The sequence below is a fragment of the Aquarana catesbeiana genome, linkage group LG03 (genome assembly GCF_042186555.1).
Source record: "Aquarana catesbeiana isolate 2022-GZ linkage group LG03, ASM4218655v1, whole genome shotgun sequence".
In the NCBI taxonomy this organism is placed as follows: Eukaryota; Metazoa; Chordata; class Amphibia; order Anura; family Ranidae; genus Aquarana; species Aquarana catesbeiana.
In genome coordinates, this window is record NC_133326.1 from 644,668,289 (window position 1) to 644,686,094 (window position 17,806).

General features: G+C 50.3%; 13 non-coding genes and 7 pseudogenes across 13 annotated transcripts; all 20 read right to left on the bottom strand.

Moving 5' to 3' along the window:
* Positions 1–391: 391 nt before the first annotated feature.
* On the bottom strand, positions 392–532 carry LOC141135251 (U4 spliceosomal RNA). Its single transcript, XR_012243532.1, has one exon. It is a non-coding gene; the product is annotated as a U4 spliceosomal RNA (small nuclear RNA).
* Positions 533–1,091: 559 nt separating this feature from the next.
* TRNAK-UUU (transfer RNA lysine (anticodon UUU)) lies at positions 1,092–1,164 on the bottom strand. Its single transcript has one exon. It is a non-coding gene; the product is annotated as a tRNA-Lys (tRNA).
* Positions 1,165–1,805: 641 nt separating this feature from the next.
* Positions 1,806–1,946, bottom strand: LOC141135050 (U4 spliceosomal RNA). Its single transcript, XR_012243352.1, has one exon. It is a non-coding gene; the product is annotated as a U4 spliceosomal RNA (small nuclear RNA).
* Positions 1,947–2,512: 566 nt separating this feature from the next.
* TRNAK-UUU (transfer RNA lysine (anticodon UUU)) lies at positions 2,513–2,585 on the bottom strand. The gene has a single exon. It is a non-coding gene; the product is annotated as a tRNA-Lys (tRNA).
* A 641-nt stretch (positions 2,586–3,226) lies between these two features.
* Positions 3,227–3,369, bottom strand: LOC141135302 (U4 spliceosomal RNA). Its single transcript, XR_012243573.1, has one exon. It is a non-coding gene; the product is annotated as a U4 spliceosomal RNA (small nuclear RNA).
* A 1,112-nt stretch (positions 3,370–4,481) lies between these two features.
* On the bottom strand, positions 4,482–4,546 carry LOC141135387 (U4 spliceosomal RNA; annotated as a pseudogene).
* A 566-nt stretch (positions 4,547–5,112) lies between these two features.
* TRNAK-UUU (transfer RNA lysine (anticodon UUU)) lies at positions 5,113–5,185 on the bottom strand. Its single transcript has one exon. It is a non-coding gene; the product is annotated as a tRNA-Lys (tRNA).
* Positions 5,186–5,826: 641 nt separating this feature from the next.
* Positions 5,827–5,950, bottom strand: LOC141135683 (U4 spliceosomal RNA; annotated as a pseudogene).
* A 997-nt stretch (positions 5,951–6,947) lies between these two features.
* On the bottom strand, positions 6,948–7,080 carry LOC141136011 (U2 spliceosomal RNA; annotated as a pseudogene).
* Positions 7,081–8,120: 1,040 nt separating this feature from the next.
* On the bottom strand, positions 8,121–8,253 carry LOC141135955 (U2 spliceosomal RNA; annotated as a pseudogene).
* A 1,177-nt stretch (positions 8,254–9,430) lies between these two features.
* LOC141135329 (U4 spliceosomal RNA) lies at positions 9,431–9,495 on the bottom strand (annotated as a pseudogene).
* Positions 9,496–10,775: 1,280 nt separating this feature from the next.
* On the bottom strand, positions 10,776–10,916 carry LOC141135051 (U4 spliceosomal RNA). The gene has a single exon (XR_012243353.1). It is a non-coding gene; the product is annotated as a U4 spliceosomal RNA (small nuclear RNA).
* Positions 10,917–11,475: 559 nt separating this feature from the next.
* On the bottom strand, positions 11,476–11,548 carry TRNAK-UUU (transfer RNA lysine (anticodon UUU)). The gene has a single exon. It is a non-coding gene; the product is annotated as a tRNA-Lys (tRNA).
* A 641-nt stretch (positions 11,549–12,189) lies between these two features.
* LOC141135564 (U4 spliceosomal RNA) lies at positions 12,190–12,311 on the bottom strand (annotated as a pseudogene).
* Positions 12,312–13,430: 1,119 nt separating this feature from the next.
* Positions 13,431–13,495, bottom strand: LOC141135330 (U4 spliceosomal RNA; annotated as a pseudogene).
* A 1,280-nt stretch (positions 13,496–14,775) lies between these two features.
* LOC141134992 (U4 spliceosomal RNA) lies at positions 14,776–14,916 on the bottom strand. The gene has a single exon (XR_012243302.1). It is a non-coding gene; the product is annotated as a U4 spliceosomal RNA (small nuclear RNA).
* Positions 14,917–15,482: 566 nt separating this feature from the next.
* On the bottom strand, positions 15,483–15,555 carry TRNAK-UUU (transfer RNA lysine (anticodon UUU)). Its single transcript has one exon. It is a non-coding gene; the product is annotated as a tRNA-Lys (tRNA).
* Positions 15,556–16,196: 641 nt separating this feature from the next.
* On the bottom strand, positions 16,197–16,337 carry LOC141135052 (U4 spliceosomal RNA). Its single transcript, XR_012243354.1, has one exon. It is a non-coding gene; the product is annotated as a U4 spliceosomal RNA (small nuclear RNA).
* Positions 16,338–16,903: 566 nt separating this feature from the next.
* On the bottom strand, positions 16,904–16,976 carry TRNAK-UUU (transfer RNA lysine (anticodon UUU)). The gene has a single exon. It is a non-coding gene; the product is annotated as a tRNA-Lys (tRNA).
* Positions 16,977–17,617: 641 nt separating this feature from the next.
* Positions 17,618–17,758, bottom strand: LOC141135252 (U4 spliceosomal RNA). Its single transcript, XR_012243533.1, has one exon. It is a non-coding gene; the product is annotated as a U4 spliceosomal RNA (small nuclear RNA).
* Positions 17,759–17,806: the final 48 nt, after the last annotated feature.

Here is a 17,806-nt window from a genome sequence, read left to right on the forward strand (position 1 = left end):
TTTACCTACAGTTCAATGCTCTTTGACCGGAAACAAGGGCCTTGCAAAAAGACACCGCCCGAAAGGCTTCCTTAACCCTGGACCAACACGCTTCCAGTATTCTTAATCAGTGACTGGGTTACAAATAAAGACAGTTCACCTTGAGCCTCATGTTGCCAGGTCCAGCAGAAGAAACCCAGGCAAAAAAACGAGGTAGAGTCCACTCTGGATTACAGGCAAGTGAAGAACGAGCGGCGCGTGCCAATCACTGATTGTTCTACCCAGGCTGCGTGATGACACAAAAGCTCTCTATGGTGTCAATGGGCCCGTGACTCACTTTCTCAACTCTAACGCATCTCAGTCTGCATGTAAGAAGCCGTCACTTATCTGCTGTTGAAAACACATTGCTCAGTCTCCTCAGAGACTCTCAAAAATTGCCAGTGCTGACTGTATTTCAAGTCATCGTGGCAGGGTATTGGGAAAAGTTTTCAATTAGCAATAATCACGCCTCAGTTGAACCTCATTGGCTATGATACTGCCACTGCGCAAAGCTAACCAAATCAGTGCCTGCCAACATCTGCCCTTCCTTGGAGGAGAAATTGACATTGAGGAGAGACACATAAGTGTCATCCAGTGGGCCGCTGAGCATTCTGGGACTTGGCATGTTAATGAGACAGGGACGATGCCTAAGTGGGCATTGTTTACCCACTGAATAGTGTTAGCATTTGAAAGAACTAAGGAGAATCTAAAGGGACAGGGCCCTAGATGTCAGATGCGTTTCTCCCACAGCAGTCCTGAAAGGCCACTGGGAGCGTATGTGTTTGAACAGCTATGCTGCTGAGAAAAGACCAAGGTGGAAGGATTTGGGGCCTTTGTTGAAAGTTCGCTAGATAACATGCCTGAACTGGAGCCCAGGTAAGCTGCCATAGACAAGGGTTGTTGGGAAACAGTTGGTCAAGCAATCACCTTCAGCCACCTTTATTTCTGGCAGATTCCAGGAAAGGGGGAAGTTAGGACATTTCATCTCTCTGAGCCAGTGAGCATTCCCGGCAGATGTGCATAAAGACTGCCCTATTGGCAGCTCAAAGGCCTCATAGGTAAGTGAAAGGCACCGCCCGAACAGGGACTTGAACCCTGGACCCTCAGATTAAAAGTCTGATGCTCTACCGACTGAGCTATCCGGGCTCTCAAAGCTCCTCCTCCATAGCGGTCCAAGCTGCTTGAATCTTGACATGTATGGTGGAAAAAGACCATTCAGCCAAGGGGACCGGGTGCCTGAAAGCACAAGTATTTGGCTTGCCCAGGCTGGCCAATCGTCCTCTCCCGTTTAATTTTCTAGGACAGGTTGAAGATAAAAGGGAGAATCTAACCTGCAACCATGCAGATAGGGTCCAGTCCGGTACAGGTGGAGAACGCCTAAAGTTTCTGCCTTAGTTTTACCTACAGTTCAATGCTCTTTGACCGGAAACAAGGGCCTTGCAAAAAGACACCGCCCGAAAGGCTTCCTTAACCCTGGACCAACACGCTTCCAGTATTCTTAATCAGTGACTGGGTTACAAATAAAGACAGTTCACCTTGAGCCTCATGTTGCCAGGTCCAGCAGAAGAAACCCAGGCAAAAAAACGAGGTAGAGTCCACTCTGGATTACAGGCAAATGAAGAACGAGCGGCGCGTGCCAATCACTGATTGTTCTACCCAGGCTGCGTGATGACACAAAAGCTCTCTATGGTGTCAATGGGCCCGTGACTCACTTTCTCAACTCTAACGCATCTCAGTCTGCATGTAAGAAGCCGTCACTTATCTGCTGTTGAAAACACATTGCTCAGTCTCCTCAGAGACTCTCAAAAATTGCCAGTGCTGACTGTATTTCAAGTCATCGTGGCGGGGTATTGGGAAAAGTTTTCAATTAGCAATAATCACGCCTCAGTTGAACCTCATTGGCTATGATACTGCCACTGCGCAAAGCTAACCAAATCAGTGCCTGCCAACATCTGCCCTTCCTTGGAGGAGAAATTGACATTGAGGAGAGACACATAAGTGTCATCCAGTGGGCCGCTGAGCATTCTGGGACTTGGCATGTTAATGAGACAGGGACGATGCCTAAGTGGGCATTGTTTACCCACTGAATAGTGTTAGCATTTGAAAGAACTAAGGAGAATCTAAAGGGACAGGGCCCTAGATGTCAGATGCGTTTCTCCCACAGCAGTCCTGAAAGGCCACTGGGAGCGTATGTGTTTGAACAGCTATGCTGCTGAGAAAAGACCAAGGTGGAAGGATTTGGGGCCTTTGTTGAAAGTTCGCTAGATAACATGCCTGAACTGGAGCCCAGGTAAGCTGCCATAGACAAGGGTTGTTGGGAAACAGTTGGTCAAGCAATCACCTTCAGCCACCTTTATTTCTGGCAGATTCCAGGAGCCTAGAAAGGGGGAAGTTAGGGCATTTCATCTCTCTGAGCCAGTGAGCATTCCCGGCAGATGTGCATAAAGACTGCCCTATTGGCAGCTCAAAGGCCTCATAGGTAAGTGAAAGGCACCGCCCGAACAGGGACTTGAACCCTGGACCCTCAGATTAAAAGTCTGATGCTCTACCGACTGAGCTATCCGGGCTCTCAAAGCTCCTCCTCCATAGCGGTCCAAGCTGCTTGAATCTTGACATGTATGGTGGAAAAAGACCATTCAGCCAAGGGGACCGGGTGCCTGAAAGCACAAGTATTTGGCTTGCCCAGGCTGGCCAATCGTCCTCTCCCGTTTAATTTTCTAGGACAGGTTGAAGATAAAAGGGAGAATCTAACCTGCAACCATGCAGATAGGGTCCAGTCCGGTACAGGTGGAGAACGCCTAAAGTTTCTGCCTTAGTTTTACCTACAGTTCAATGCTCTTTGACCGGAAACAAGGGCCTTGCAAAAAGACACCGCCCGAAAGGCTTCCTTAACCCTGGACCAACACGCTTCCAGTATTCTTAATCAGTGACTGGGTTACAAATAAAGACAGTTCACCTTGAGCCTCATGTTGCCAGGTCCAGCAGAAGAAACCCAGGCAAAAAAACGAGGTAGAGTCCACTCTGGATTACAGGCAAGTGAAGAACGAGCGGCGCGTGCCAATCACTGATTGTTCTACCCAGGCTGCGTGATGACACAAAAGCTCTCTATGGTGTCAATGGGCCCGTGACTCACTTTCTCAACTCTAACGCATCTCAGTCTGCATGTAAGAAGCCGTCACTTATCTGCTGTTGAAAACACATTGCTCAGTCTCCTCAGAGACTCTCAAAAATTGCCAGTGCTGACTGTATTTCAAGTCATCGTGGCGGGGTATTGGGAAAAGTTTTCAATTAGCAATAATCACGCCTCACTCTATCGAAAAGCCAGTGGCGTGCAAAACACACCTCAAAAACTTCCACCCGGTGCCAAAAAAAAGTGCCCACACATAGAGAGTGAAACACAAAAAAGTGCAACGGGTGTACAGAGTCCTCCACTAGGGAAGGACCTTACCCTGATCCCCCGGGGCGTTAGGCTCCAGACAGGGACTGAGGTACTCAGACAAAGGGTCCATCTGGCCGAAACCAGGTGGACCCCCACAACTGGAAGGTCTGCCGAAGCAGACCGACCCAAGTACAGTGGGGCTCCCCCGAAGGGAGACCCCTCAAAGGAGAGGGCGAACCAAGCCAAAAGGCCTATGTCCACCCCCTCCCAAGACTTTCAGAGTAGGCCCGAGGACCCACACCCTACTCGCCACACAGTGACAAAACGTGTATACAAAGACAACCAAAAAAAGACAAAAAGGTGACAAACAGGGGTAAAAGAAAGAGTGGGGAAGATAGTGAGATGGGAGAGTGAAAGTGGCCATTGTGCTATACAATGGCCGGCCCTCCGGCCAGGCATAAAAATTTCCCCTGGTCCTGGCCAAAAGGCCCGGCCCAAGAGGCAGGTGCGAAAAACGTGTGTTGTGGTGAAGTGACCATGGTGCCATAAAATCAAGTGCTTTCACACCGTGACTATACGGCACCCCTGAACTGCCACTTCAGGGGCACATTCACCACTGGCTTTTCGAAAAAGCCCTGACCCACAGCCCAGACCACAGCAGCCCCCACCCCAGGCAGAAAGGTATGGAGTTCTGGAAGCTTGGAGAAAGCCCTTGCCATCAGGCTTCACCGTCGTTCCATCCCTCCTACCTAATTACATTTGGGAAATACTGGCCGCTCCCCCGGTGGGAGCAAGGGGAGCCAGCGTTCTCTCCCAAATAACTGTCCAGAGCTAGAGCTGCCCCAATCCAGGCCAGAAGGCCAGGATCCCGACCCTCCGCCAAGACCGAATGGTTCTCCGTCCCCATCAGAAGGCTTCCCTTTCGTCTACAAACCGCTCCGGGTTACTTTCACTCCAGCAGGTTTTGCATAGCAACCGCAATCCCATCTCTATCTCGCCATAGATCAGGGACAGAAGCAAGCGCCACCTCCTGGAAACTGATAAGAAAAGATACTAGATTTGATCTTAGCCAAAGGGCCGAGAAGCAATTAGCAATAATCACGCCTCAGTTGAACCTCATTGGCTATGATACTGCCACTGCGCAAAGCTAACAAAATCAGTGCCTGCCAACATCTGCCCTTCCTTGGAGGAGAAATTGACATTGAGGAGAGACACATAAGTGTCATCCAGTGGGCCGCTGAGCATTCTGGGACTTGGCATGTTAATGAGACAGGGACGATGCCTAAGTGGGCATTGTTTACCCACTGAATAGTGTTAGCATTTGAAAGAACTAAGGAGAATCTAAAGGGACAGGGCCCTAGATGTCAGATGCGTTTCTCCCACAGCAGTCCTGAAAGGCCACTGGGAGCGTATGTGTTTGAACAGCTATGCTGCTGAGAAAAGACCAAGGTGGAAGGATTTGGGGCCTTTGTTGAAAGTTCGCTAGATAACATGCCTGAACTGGAGCCCAGGTAAGCTGCCATAGACAAGGGTTGTTGGGAAACAGTTGGTCAAGCAATCACCTTCAGCCACCTTTATTTCTGGCAGATTCCAGGAGCCTAGAAAGGGGGAAGTTAGGGCATTTCATCTCTCTGAGCCAGTGAGCATTCCCGGCAGATGTGCATAAAGACTGCCCTATTGGCAGCTCAAAGGCCTCATAGGTAAGTGAAAGGCACCGCCCGAACAGGGACTTGAACCCTGGACCCTCAGATTAAAAGTCTGATGCTCTACCGACTGAGCTATCCGGGCTCTCAAAGCTCCTCCTCCATAGCGGTCCAAGCTGCTTGAATCTTGACATGTATGGTGGAAAAAGACCATTCAGCCAAGGGGACCGGGTGCCTGAAAGCACAAGTATTTGGCTTGCCCAGGCTGGCCAATCGTCCTCTCCCGTTTAATTTTCTAGGACAGGTTGAAGATAAAAGGGAGAATCTAACCTGCAACCATGCAGATAGGGTCCAGTCCGGTACAGGTGGAGAACGCCTAAAGTTTCTGCCTTAGTTTTACCTACAGTTCAATGCTCTTTGACCGGAAACAAGGGCCTTGCAAAAAGACACCGCCCGAAAGGCTTCCTTAACCCTGGACCAACACGCTTCCAGTATTCTTAATCAGTGACTGGGTTACAAATAAAGACAGTTCACCTTGAGCCTCATGTTGCCAGGTCCAGCAGAAGAAACCCAGGCAAAAAAACGAGGTAGAGTCCACTCTGGATTACAGGCAAGTGAAGAACGAGCGGCGCGTGCCAATCACTGATTGTTCTACCCAGGCTGCGTGATGACACAAAAGCTCTCTATGGTGTCAATGGGCCCGTGACTCACTTTCTCAACTCTAACGCATCTCAGTCTGCATGTAAGAAGCCGTCACTTATCTGCTGTTGAAAACACATTGCTCAGTCTCCTCAGAGACTCTCAAAAATTGCCAGTGCTGACTGTATTTCAAGTCATCGTGGCGGGGTATTGGGAAAAGTTTTCAATTAGCAATAATCACTCTCTATCGAAAAGCCAGTGGCGTGCAAAACACACCTCAAAAACTTCCACCCGGTGCCAAAAAAAAGTGCCCACACATAGAGAGTGAAACACAAAAACGTGCAACGGGTGTACAGAGTCCTCCACTAGGGAAGGACCTTACCCTGATCCCCCGGGGCGTTAGGCTCCAGACAGGGACTGAGGTACTCAGACAAAGGGTCCATCTGGCCGAAACCAGGCGGACCCCCACAACTGGAAGGACTGCCGAAGCAGACCAACCCAAGTACAGTGGGGCTCTCCCGAAGAGAGACCCCTCAAAGGAGAGGGCGAACCAAGCCAAAAGGCCTATGTCCACCCCCTCCCAAGACTTTCAGAGTAGGCCCGAGGACCCACACCCTACTCGCCACACAGTGACAAACGTGTATACAAAACAACCAAAAAAAGGACAAAAAGGTGACAAACAGGGGTAAAAGAAAGAGTGGGGAAGATAGTGAGATGGGAGAGTGAAAGTGGCCATTGTGCTATACAATGGCCGGCCCTCCGGCCAGGCATAAAAATTTCCCCTGGTCCTGGCCAAAAGGCCCGGCCCAAGAGGCAGGTGCGAAAAACGTGTGTTGTGGTGAAGTGACCATGGTGCCATAAAATCAAGTGCTTTCACACCGTGACTATACGGCACCCCTGAACTGCCACTTCAGGGGCACATTCACCACTGGCTTTTCGAAAAAGCCCTGACCCACAGCCCAGACCACAGCAGCCCCCACCCCAGGCAGAAAGGTATGGAGTTCTGGAAGCTTGGAGAGTGCCCTTGCCATCAGGCTTCACCGTCGTTCCGTCCCTCCTACCTAATTACATTTGGGAAATACTGGCCGCTCCCCCGGTGGGAGCAAGGGGAGCCAGCGTTCTCTCCCAAATAACTGTCCAGAGCTAGAGCTGCCCCAATCCAGGCCAGAAGGCCAGGATCCCGACCCTCCGCCAAGACCGAATGGTTCTCCGTCCCCATCAGAAGGCTTCCCTTTCGGCTACAAACCGCTCCGGGTTACCTTCACTCCAGCAGGTTTTGCATAGCAACCGCAATCCCATCTCTATCTCGCCATAGATCAGGGACAGAAGCAAGCGCCACCTCCTGGAAACTGATAAGAACAGATACTAGATTCGATCTTAGCCAAAGGGCCGAGAAGCAATTAGCAATAATCACTCTCTATCGAAAAGCCAGTGGCGTGCAAAACACACCTCAAAAACTTCCACCCGGTGCCAAAAAAAAGTGCCCACACATAGAGAGTGAAACACAAAAACGTGCAACGGGTGTACAGAGTCCTCCACTAGGGAAGGACCTTACCCTGATCCCCCGGGGCGTTAGGCTCCGGACAGGGACTGAGGTACTCAGACAAAGGGTCCATCTGGCCGAAACCAGGCGGACCCCCACAACTGGAAGGACTGCCGAAGCAGACCAACCCAAGTACAGTGGGGCTCTCCCGAAGAGAGACCCCTCAAAGGAGAGGGCGAACCAAGCCAAAAGGCCTATGTCCACCCCCTCCCAAGACTTTCAGAGTAGGCCCGAGGACCCACACCCTACTCGCCACACAGTGACAAACGTGTATACAAAACAACCAAAAAAAGGACAAAAAGGTGACAAACAGGGGTAAAAGAAAGAGTGGGGAAGATAGTGAGATGGGAGAGTGAAAGTGGCCATTGTGCTATCCAATGGCCGGCCCTCCGGCCAGGCATAAAAATTTCCCCTGGTCCTGGCCAAAAGGCCCGGCCCAAGAGGCAGGTGCGAAAAACATGTGTTGTGGTGAAGTGACCATGGTGCCATAAAATCAAGTGCTTTCACACCGTGACCATACGGCACCCCTGAACTGCCACTTCAGGAGCACATTCACCACTGGCTTTTCAAAAAAGCCCTGACCCACAGCCCAGACCACAGCAGCCCCCACCCCAGGCAGAAAGGTATGGAGTTCTGGAAGCTTGGAGAGAGCCCTTGCCATCAGGCTTCACCGTCGTTCCGTCCCTCCTACCTAATTACATTTGGGAAATACTGGCCGCACCCCCGGTGGGAGCAAGGGGAGCCAGCGTTCTCTCCCAAATAACTGTCCAGAGCTAGAGCTGCCCCAATCCAGGCCAGAAGGCCAGGATCCCGACCCTCCGCCAAGACCGAATGGTTCTCCGTCCCCATCAGAAGGCTTCCCTTTCGGCTACAAACCGCTCCGGGTTACCTTCACTCCAGCAGGTTTTGCATTGCAACCGCAATCCCATCTCTATCTCGCCATAGATCAGGGACAGAAGCAAGCGCCACCTCCTGGAAACTGATAAGAACAGATACTAGATTTGATCTTAGCCAAAGGGCCGAGAAGCAATTAGCAATAATCACTCTATCGAAAAGCCAGTGGCGTGCAAAACACACCTCAAAAACTTCCACCCGGTGCCAAAAAAAGTGCCCACACATAGAGAGTGAAACACAAAAAAGTGCAACGGGTGTACAGAGTCCTCCACTAGGGAAGGACCTTACCCTGATCCCCCGGGGCGTTAGGCTCCAGACAGGGACTGAGGTACTCAGACAAAGGGTCCATCTGGCCGAAACCAGGCAGACCCCCACAACTGGAAGGACTGCCGAAGCAGACCAACCCAAGTACAGTGGGGCTCTCCCGAAGAGAGACCCCTCAAAGGAGAGGGCGAACCAAGCCAAAAGGCCTATGTCCACCCCCTCCCAAGACTTTCAGAGTAGGCCCGAGGACCCACACCCTACTCGCCACACAGTGACAAAACGTGTATACAAAGACAACCAAAAAAAAAAAAGACAAAAAGGTGACAAACAGGGGTAAAAAAAAGAGTGGGGAAGATAGTGAGATGGGAGAGTGAAAGTGGCCATTGTGCTATACAATGGCCGGCCCTCCGGCCAGGCATAAAAATTTCCCCTGGTCCTGGCCAAAAGGCCCGGCCCAAGAGGCAGGTGCGAAAAACGTGTGTTGTGGTGAAGTGACCATGGTGCCATAAAATCAAGTGCTTTCACACCGTGACTATACGGCACCCCTGAACTGCCACTTCAGGGGCACATTCACCACTGGCTTTTCGAAAAAGCCCTGACCACCCAGCCCAGACCACAGCAGACCCCACCACAGACAGGAAGGATATGGAGATCAGGAAGCCGGAAAGAGCCCTTTACCATCAGGCTCTGCCGTCGCTCCCATCACTCCTCCTAATTACATTCGGGAAGTACTTGCCACTCCCTCCCCCCCTTGCAAGGCAGGAGTAAGCGTTCTCTCCCAAATAACTGTCTGGAGCTAGATCCGCCCCAATCCAGGCCAGAAGGCCAGGGTCCCGACCCTCTGGTTCAGACCCCGTGGTTCTCCATCCCCATCAGAAGGCTTCCCTTTCGGCTACAAACCGCTCCAGGTCACCTTCACTCCAGCAGGTTTTGCATAGCAACCGCAATCCCATCTCTATTTCGCCATAGATCAGGGACGGAAGCAAGCGCCACCTCCTGGAAACTGATAAGAATAGATACTACACTTGATCTTCGCCAAAAGGCCGAGAAGCAATTAGCAATAATCACGCCTCAGTTGAACCTCATTGGCTATGATACTGCCACTGCGCAAAGCTAACCAAATCAGTGCCTGCCAACATCTGCCCTTCCTTGGAGGAGAAATTGACATTGAGGAGAGACACATAAGTGTCATCCAGTGGGCCGCTGAGCATTCTGGGACTTGGCATGTTAATGAGACAGGGACGATGCCTAAGTGGGCATTGTTTACCCACTGAATAGTGTTAGCATTTGAAAGAACTAAGGAGAATCTAAAGGGACAGGGCCCTAGATGTCAGATGCGTTTCTCCCACAGCAGTCCTGAAAGGCCACTGGGAGCGTATGTGTTTGAACAGCTATGCTGCTGAGAAAAGACCAAGGTGGAAGGATTTGGGGCCTTTGTTGAAAGTTCGCTAGATAACATGCCTGAACTGGAGCCCAGGTAAGCTGCCATAGACAAGGGTTGTTGGGAAACAGTTGGTCAAGCAATCACCTTCAGCCACCTTTATTTCTGGCAGATTCCAGGAGCCTAGAAAGGGGGAAGTTAGGGCATTTCATCTCTCTGAGCCAGTGAGCATTCCCGGCAGATGTGCATAAAGACTGCCCTATTGGCAGCTCAAAGGCCTCATAGGTAAGTGAAAGGCACCGCCCAAACAGGGACTTGAACCCTGGACCCTCAGATTAAAAGTCTGATGCTCTACCGACTGAGCTATCCGGGCTCTCAAAGCTCCTCCTCCATAGCGGTCCAAGCTGCTTGAATCTTGACATGTATGGTGGAAAAAGACCATTCAGCCAAGGGGACCGGGTGCCTGAAAGCACAAGTATTTGGCTTGCCCAGGCTGGCCAATCGTCCTCTCCCGTTTAATTTTCTAGGACAGGTTGAAGATAAAAGGGAGAATCTAACCTGCAACCATGCAGATAGGGTCCAGTCCGGTACAGGTGGAGAACGCCTAAAGTTTCTGCCTTAGTTTTACCTACAGTTCAATGCTCTTTGACCGGAAACAAGGGCCTTGCAAAAAGACACCGCCCGAAAGGCTTCCTTAACCCTGGACCAAAACGCTTCCAGTATTCTTAATCAGTGACTGGGTTACAAATAAAGACAGTTCACCTTGAGCCTCATGTTGCCAGGTCCAGCAGAAGAAACCCAGGCAAAAAAACGAGGTAGAGTCCACTCTGGATTACAGGCAAGTGAAGAACGAGCGGCGCGTGCCAATCACTGATTGTTCTACCCAGGCTGCGTGATGACACAAAAGCTCTCTATGGTGTCAATGGGCCCGTGACTCACTTTCTCAACTCTAACGCATCTCAGTCTGCATGTAAGAAGCCGTCACTTATCTGCTGTTGAAAACACATTGCTCAGTCTCCTCAGAGACTCTCAAAAATTGCCAGTGCTGACTGTATTTCAAGTCATCGTGGCGGGGTATTGGGAAAAGTTTTCAATTAGCAATAATCACGCCTCAGTTGAACCTCATTGGCTATGATACTGCCACTGCGCAAAGCTAACCAAATCAGTGCCTGCCAACATCTGCCCTTCCTTGGAGGAGAAATTGACATTGAGGAGAGACACATAAGTGTCATCCAGTGGGCCGCTGAGCATTCTGGGACTTGGCATGTTAATGAGACAGGGACGATGCCTAAGTGGGCATTGTTTACCCACTGAATAGTGTTAGCATTTGAAAGAACTAAGGAGAATCTAAAGGGACAGGGCCCTAGATGTCAGATGCGTTTCTCCCACAGCAGTCCTGAAAGGCCACTGGGAGCGTATGTGTTTGAACAGCTATGCTGCTGAGAAAAGACCAAGGTGGAAGGATTTGGGGCCTTTGTTGAAAGTTCGCTAGATAACATGCCTGAACTGGAGCCCAGGTAAGCTGCCATAGACAAGGGTTGTTGGGAAACAGTTGGTCAAGCAATCACCTTCAGCCACCTTTATTTCTGGCAGATTCCAGGAAAGGGGGAAGTTAGGACATTTCATCTCTCTGAGCCAGTGAGCATTCCCGGCAGATGTGCATAAAGACTGCCCTATTGGCAGCTCAAAGGCCTCATAGGTAAGTGAAAGGCACCGCCCGAACAGGGACTTGAACCCTGGACCCTCAGATTAAAAGTCTGATGCTCTACCGACTGAGCTATCCGGGCTCTCAAAGCTCCTCCTCCATAGCGGTCCAAGCTGCTTGAATCTTGACATGTATGGTGGAAAAAGACCATTCAGCCAAGGGGACCGGGTGCCTGAAAGCACAAGTATTTGGCTTGCCCAGGCTGGCCAATCGTCCTCTCCCGTTTAATTTTCTAGGACAGGTTGAAGATAAAAGGGAGAATCTAACCTGCAACCATGCAGATAGGGTCCAGTCCGGTACAGGTGGAGAACGCCTAAAGTTTCTGCCTTAGTTTTACCTACAGTTCAATGCTCTTTGACCGGAAACAAGGGCCTTGCAAAAAGACACCGCCCGAAAGGCTTCCTTAACCCTGGACCAACACGCTTCCAGTATTCTTAATCAGTGACTGGGTTACAAATAAAGACAGTTCACCTTGAGCCTCATGTTGCCAGGTCCAGCAGAAGAAACCCAGGCAAAAAAACGAGGTAGAGTCCACTCTGGATTACAGGCAAGTGAAGAACGAGCGGCGCGTGCCAATCACTGATTGTTCTACCCAGGCTGCGTGATGACACAAAAGCTCTCTATGGTGTCAATGGGCCCGTGACTCACTTTCTCAACTCTAACGCATCTCAGTCTGCATGTAAGAAGCCGTCACTTATCTGCTGTTGAAAACACATTGCTCAGTCTCCTCAGAGACTCTCAAAAATTGCCAGTGCTGACTGTATTTCAAGTCATCGTGGCGGGGTATTGGGAAAAGTTTTCAATTAGCAATAATCACTCTATCGAAAAGCCAGTGGCGTGCAAAACACACCTCAAAAACTTCCACCCGGTGCCAAAAAAAAGTGCCCACACATAGAGAGTGAAACACAAAAAACGTGCAACGGGTGTACAGAGTCCTCCACTAGGGAAGGACCTTACCCTGATCCCCCGGGGCGTTAGGCTCCAGACAGGGACTGAGGTACTCAGACAAAGGGTTCATCCGGCCGAAACCAGAAGGACCCCCACAACTGGAAGGACTGCCGAAGCAGACCAACCCAAGTACAGTGGGGCTCTCCCGAAGAGAGACCCCTCAAAGGAGAGGGCGAACCAAGCCAAAAGGCCTATGTCCACCCCCTCCCAAGACTTTCAGAGTAGGCCCGAGGACCCACACCCTACTCGCCACACAGTGACAAAACGTGTATACAAAGACAATCAAAAAAAGACAAAAAGGTGACAAACAGGGGTAAAAGAAAGAGTGGGAAAGATAGTGAGATGGGAGAGTGAAAGTGGCCATTGTGCTATACAATGGCCGGCCCTCCGGCCAGGCATAAAAATTTCCCCTGGTCCTGGCCAAAAGGCCCGGCCCAAGAGGCAGGTGCGAAAAACGTGTGTTGTGGTGAAGTGACCATGGTGCCATAAAATCAAGTGCTTTCACACCGTGACTATACGGCACCCCTGAACTGCCACTTCAGGGGCACATTCACCACTGGCTTTTCGAAAAAGCCCTGACCACAGCAGACCCCACCACAGACAGGAAGGGTATGGAGATCAGGAAGCCGGAAAGAGCCCTTTACCATCAGGCTCTGCCGTCGCTCCCATCACTCCTCCTAATTACATTCGGGAAGTACTTGCCACTCTCTCCCCCCCTTGCAAGGCAGGAGTAAGCATTCTCTCCCAAATAACTGTCTGGAGCTAGATCCGCCCCAATCCAGGCCAGAAGGCCAGGGTCCCGACCCTCTGGTTCAGACCCCGTGGTTCTCCATCCCCATCAGAAGGCTTCCCTTTCGGCTACAAACCGCTCCAGGTCACCTTCACTCCAGCAGGTTTTGCATAGCAACCGCAATCCCATCTCTATTTCGCCATAGATCAGGGACGGAAGCAAGCGCCACCTCCTGGAAACTGATAAGAATAGATACTACACTTGATCTTCGCCAAAAGGCCGAGAAGCAATTAGCAATAATCACGCCTCAGTTGAACCTCATTGGCTATGATACTGCCACTGCGCAAAGCTAACCAAATCAGTGCCTGCCAACATCTGCCCTTCCTTGGAGGAGAAATTGACATTGAGGAGAGACACATAAGTGTCATCCAGTGGGCCGCTGAGCATTCTGGGACTTGGCATGTTAATGAGACAGGGACGATGCCTAAGTGGGCATTGTTTACCCACTGAATAGTGTTAGCATTTGAAAGAACTAAGGAGAATCTAAAGGGACAGGGCCCTAGATGTCAGATGCGTTTCTCCCACAGCAGTCCTGAAAGGCCACTGGGAGCGTATGTGTTTGAACAGCTATGCTGCTGAGAAAAGACCAAGGTGGAAGGATTTGGGGCCTTTGTTGAAAGTTCGCTAGATAACATGCCTGAACTGGAGCCCAGGTAAGCTGCCATAGACAAGGGTTGTTGGGAAACAGTTGGTCAAGCAATCACCTTCAGCCACCTTTATTTCTGGCAGATTCCAGGAGCCTAGAAAGGGGGAAGTTAGGGCATTTCATCTCTCTGAGCCAGTGAGCATTCCCGGCAGATGTGCATAAAGACTGCCCTATTGGCAGCTCAAAGGCCTCATAGGTAAGTGAAAGGCACCGCCCAAACAGGGACTTGAACCCTGGACCCTCAGATTAAAAGTCTGATGCTCTACCGACTGAGCTATCCGGGCTCTCAAAGCTCCTCCTCCATAGCGGTCCAAGCTGCTTGAATCTTGACATGTATGGTGGAAAAAGACCATTCAGCCAAGGGGACCGGGTGCCTGAAAGCACAAGTATTTGGCTTGCCCAGGCTGGCCAATCGTCCTCTCCCGTTTAATTCTCTAGGACAGGTTGAAGATAAAAGGGAGAATCTAACCTGCAACCATGCAGATAGGGTCCAGTCCGGTACAGGTGGAGAACGCCTAAAGTTTCTGCCTTAGTTTTACCTACAGTTCAATGCTCTTTGACCGGAAACAAGGGCCTTGCAAAAAGACACCGCCCGAAAGGCTTCCTTAACCCTGGACCAACACGCTTCCAGTATTCTTAATCAGTGACTGGGTTACAAATAAAGACAGTTCACCTTGAGCCTCATGTTGCCAGGTCCAGCAGAAGAAACCCAGGCAAAAAAACGAGGTAGAGTCCACTCTGGATTACAGGCAAGTGAAGAACGAGCGGCGCGTGCCAATCACTGATTGTTCTACCCAGGCTGCGTGATGACACAAAAGCTCTCTATGGTGTCAATGGGCCCGTGACTCACTTTCTCAACTCTAACGCATCTCAGTCTGCATGTAAGAAGCCGTCACTTATCTGCTGTTGAAAACACATTGCTCAGTCTCCTTAGAGACTCTCAAAAATTGCCAGTGCTGACTGTATTTCAAGTCATCGTGGCGGGGTATTGGGAAAAGTTTTCAATTAGCAATAATCACGCCTCAGTTGAACCTCATTGGCTATGATACTGCCACTGCGCAAAGCTAACCAAATCAGTGCCTGCCAACATCTGCCCTTCCTTGGAGGAGAAATTGACATTGAGGAGAGACACATAAGTGTCATCCAGTGGGCCGCTGAGCATTCTGGGACTTGGCATGTTAATGAGACAGGGACGATGCCTAAGTGGGCATTGTTTACCCACTGAATAGTGTTAGCATTTGAAAGAACTAAGGAGAATCTAAAGGGACAGGGCCCTAGATGTCAGATGCGTTTCTCCCACAGCAGTCCTGAAAGGCCACTGGGAGCGTATGTGTTTGAACAGCTATGCTGCTGAGAAAAGACCAAGGTGGAAGGATTTGGGGCCTTTGTTGAAAGTTCGCTAGATAACATGCCTGAACTGGAGCCCAGGTAAGCTGCCATAGACAAGGGTTGTTGGGAAACAGTTGGTCAAGCAATCACCTTCAGCCACCTTTATTTCTGGCAGATTCCAGGAGCCTAGAAAGGGGGAAGTTAGGGCATTTCATCTCTCTGAGCCAGTGAGCATTCCCGGCAGATGTGCATAAAGACTGCCCTATTGGCAGCTCAAAGGCCTCATAGGTAAGTGAAAGGCACCGCCCGAACAGGGACTTGAACCCTGGACCCTCAGATTAAAAGTCTGATGCTCTACCGACTGAGCTATCCGGGCTCTCAAAGCTCCTCCTCCATAGCGGTCCAAGCTGCTTGAATCTTGACATGTATGGTGGAAAAAGACCATTCAGCCAAGGGGACCGGGTGCCTGAAAGCACAAGTATTTGGCTTGCCCAGGCTGGCCAATTGTCCTCTCCCGTTTAATTTTCTAGGACAGGTTGAAGATAAAAGGGAGAATCTAACCTGCAACCATGCAGATAGGGTCCAGTCCGGTACAGGTGGAGAACGCCTAAAGTTTCTGCCTTAGTTTTACCTACAGTTCAATGCTCTTTGACCGGAAACAAGGGCCTTGCAAAAAGACACCGCCCGAAAGGCTTCCTTAACCCTGGACCAACACGCTTCCAGTATTCTTAATCAGTGACTGGGTTACAAATAAAGACAGTTCACCTTGAGCCTCATGTTGCCAGGTCCAGCAGAAGAAACCCAGGCAAAAAAACGAGGTAGAGTCCACTCTGGATTACAGGCAAGTGAAGAACGAGCGGCGCGTGCCAATCACTGATTGTTCTACCCAGGCTGCGTGATGACACAAAAGCTCTCTATGGTGTCAATGGGCCCGTGACTCACTTTCTCAACTCTAACGCATCTCAGTCTGCATGTAAGAAGCCGTCACTTATCTGCTGTTGAAAACACATTGCTCAGTCTCCTCAGAGACTCTCAAAAATTGCCAGTGCTGACTGTATTTCAAGTCATCGTGGCGGGGTATTGGGAAAAGTTTTCAATTAGCAATAATCACGCCTCAGTTGAACCTCATTGGCTATGATACTGCCACTGCGCAAAGCTAACCAAATCAGTGCCTGCCAACATCTGCCCTTCCTTGGAGGAGAAATTGACATTGAGGAGAGACACATAAGTGTCATCCAGTGGGCCGCTGAGCATTCTGGGACTTGGCATGTTAATGAGACAGGGACGATGCCTAAGTGGGCATTGTTTACCCACTGAATAGTGTTAGCATTTGAAAGAACTAAGGAGAATCTAAAGGGACAGGGCCCTAGATGTCAGATGCGTTTCTCCCACAGCAGTCCTGAAAGGCCACTGGGAGCGTATGTGTTTGAACAGCTATGCTGCTGAGAAAAGACCAAGGTGGAAGGATTTGGGGCCTTTGTTGAAAGTTCGCTAGATAACATGCCTGAACTGGAGCCCAGGTAAGCTGCCATAGACAAGGGTTGTTGGGAAACAGTTGGTCAAGCAATCACCTTCAGCCACCTTTATTTCTGGCAGATTCCAGGAGCCTAGAAAGGGGGAAGTTAGGGCATTTCATCTCTCTGAGCCAGTGAGCATTCCCGGCAGATGTGCATAAAGACTGCCCTATTGGCAGCTCAAAGGCCTCATAGGTAAGTGAAAGGCACCGCCCGAACAGGGACTTGAACCCTGGACCCTCAGATTAAAAGTCTGATGCTCTACCGACTGAGCTATCCGGGCTCTCAAAGCTCCTCCTCCATAGCGGTCCAAGCTGCTTGAATCTTGACATGTATGGTGGAAAAAGACCATTCAGCCAAGGGGACCGGGTGCCTGAAAGCACAAGTATTTGGCTTGCCCAGGCTGGCCAATCGTCCTCTCCCGTTTAATTTTCTAGGACAGGTTGAAGATAAAAGGGAGAATCTAACCTGCAACCATGCAGATAGGGTCCAGTCCGGTACAGGTGGAGAACGCCTAAAGTTTCTGCCTTAGTTTTACCTACAGTTCAATGCTCTTTGACCGGAAACAAGGGCCTTGCAAAAAGACACCGCCCGAAAGGCTTCCTTAACCCTGGACCAACACGCTTCCAGTATTCTTAATCAGTGACTGGGTTACAAATAAAGACAGTTCACCTTGAGCCTCATGTTGCCAGGTCCAGCAGAAGAAACCCAGGCAAAAAAACGAGGTAGAGTCCACTCTGGATTACAGGCAAGTGAAGAACGAGCGGCGCGTGCCAATCACTGATTGTTCTACCCAGGCTGCGTGATGACACAAAAGCTCTCTATGGTGTCAATGGGCCCGTGACTCACTTTCTCAACTCTAACGCATCTCAGTCTGCATGTAAGAAGCCATCACTTATCTGCTGTTGAAAACACATTGCTCAGTCTCCTCAGAGACTCTCAAAAATTGCCAGTGCTGACTGTATTTCAAGTCATCGTGGCAGGGTATTGGGAAAAGTTTTCAATTAGCAATAATCACGCCTCAGTTGAACCTCATTGGCTATGATACTGCCACTGCGCAAAGCTAACCAAATCAGTGCCTGCCAACATCTGCCCTTCCTTGGAGGAGAAATT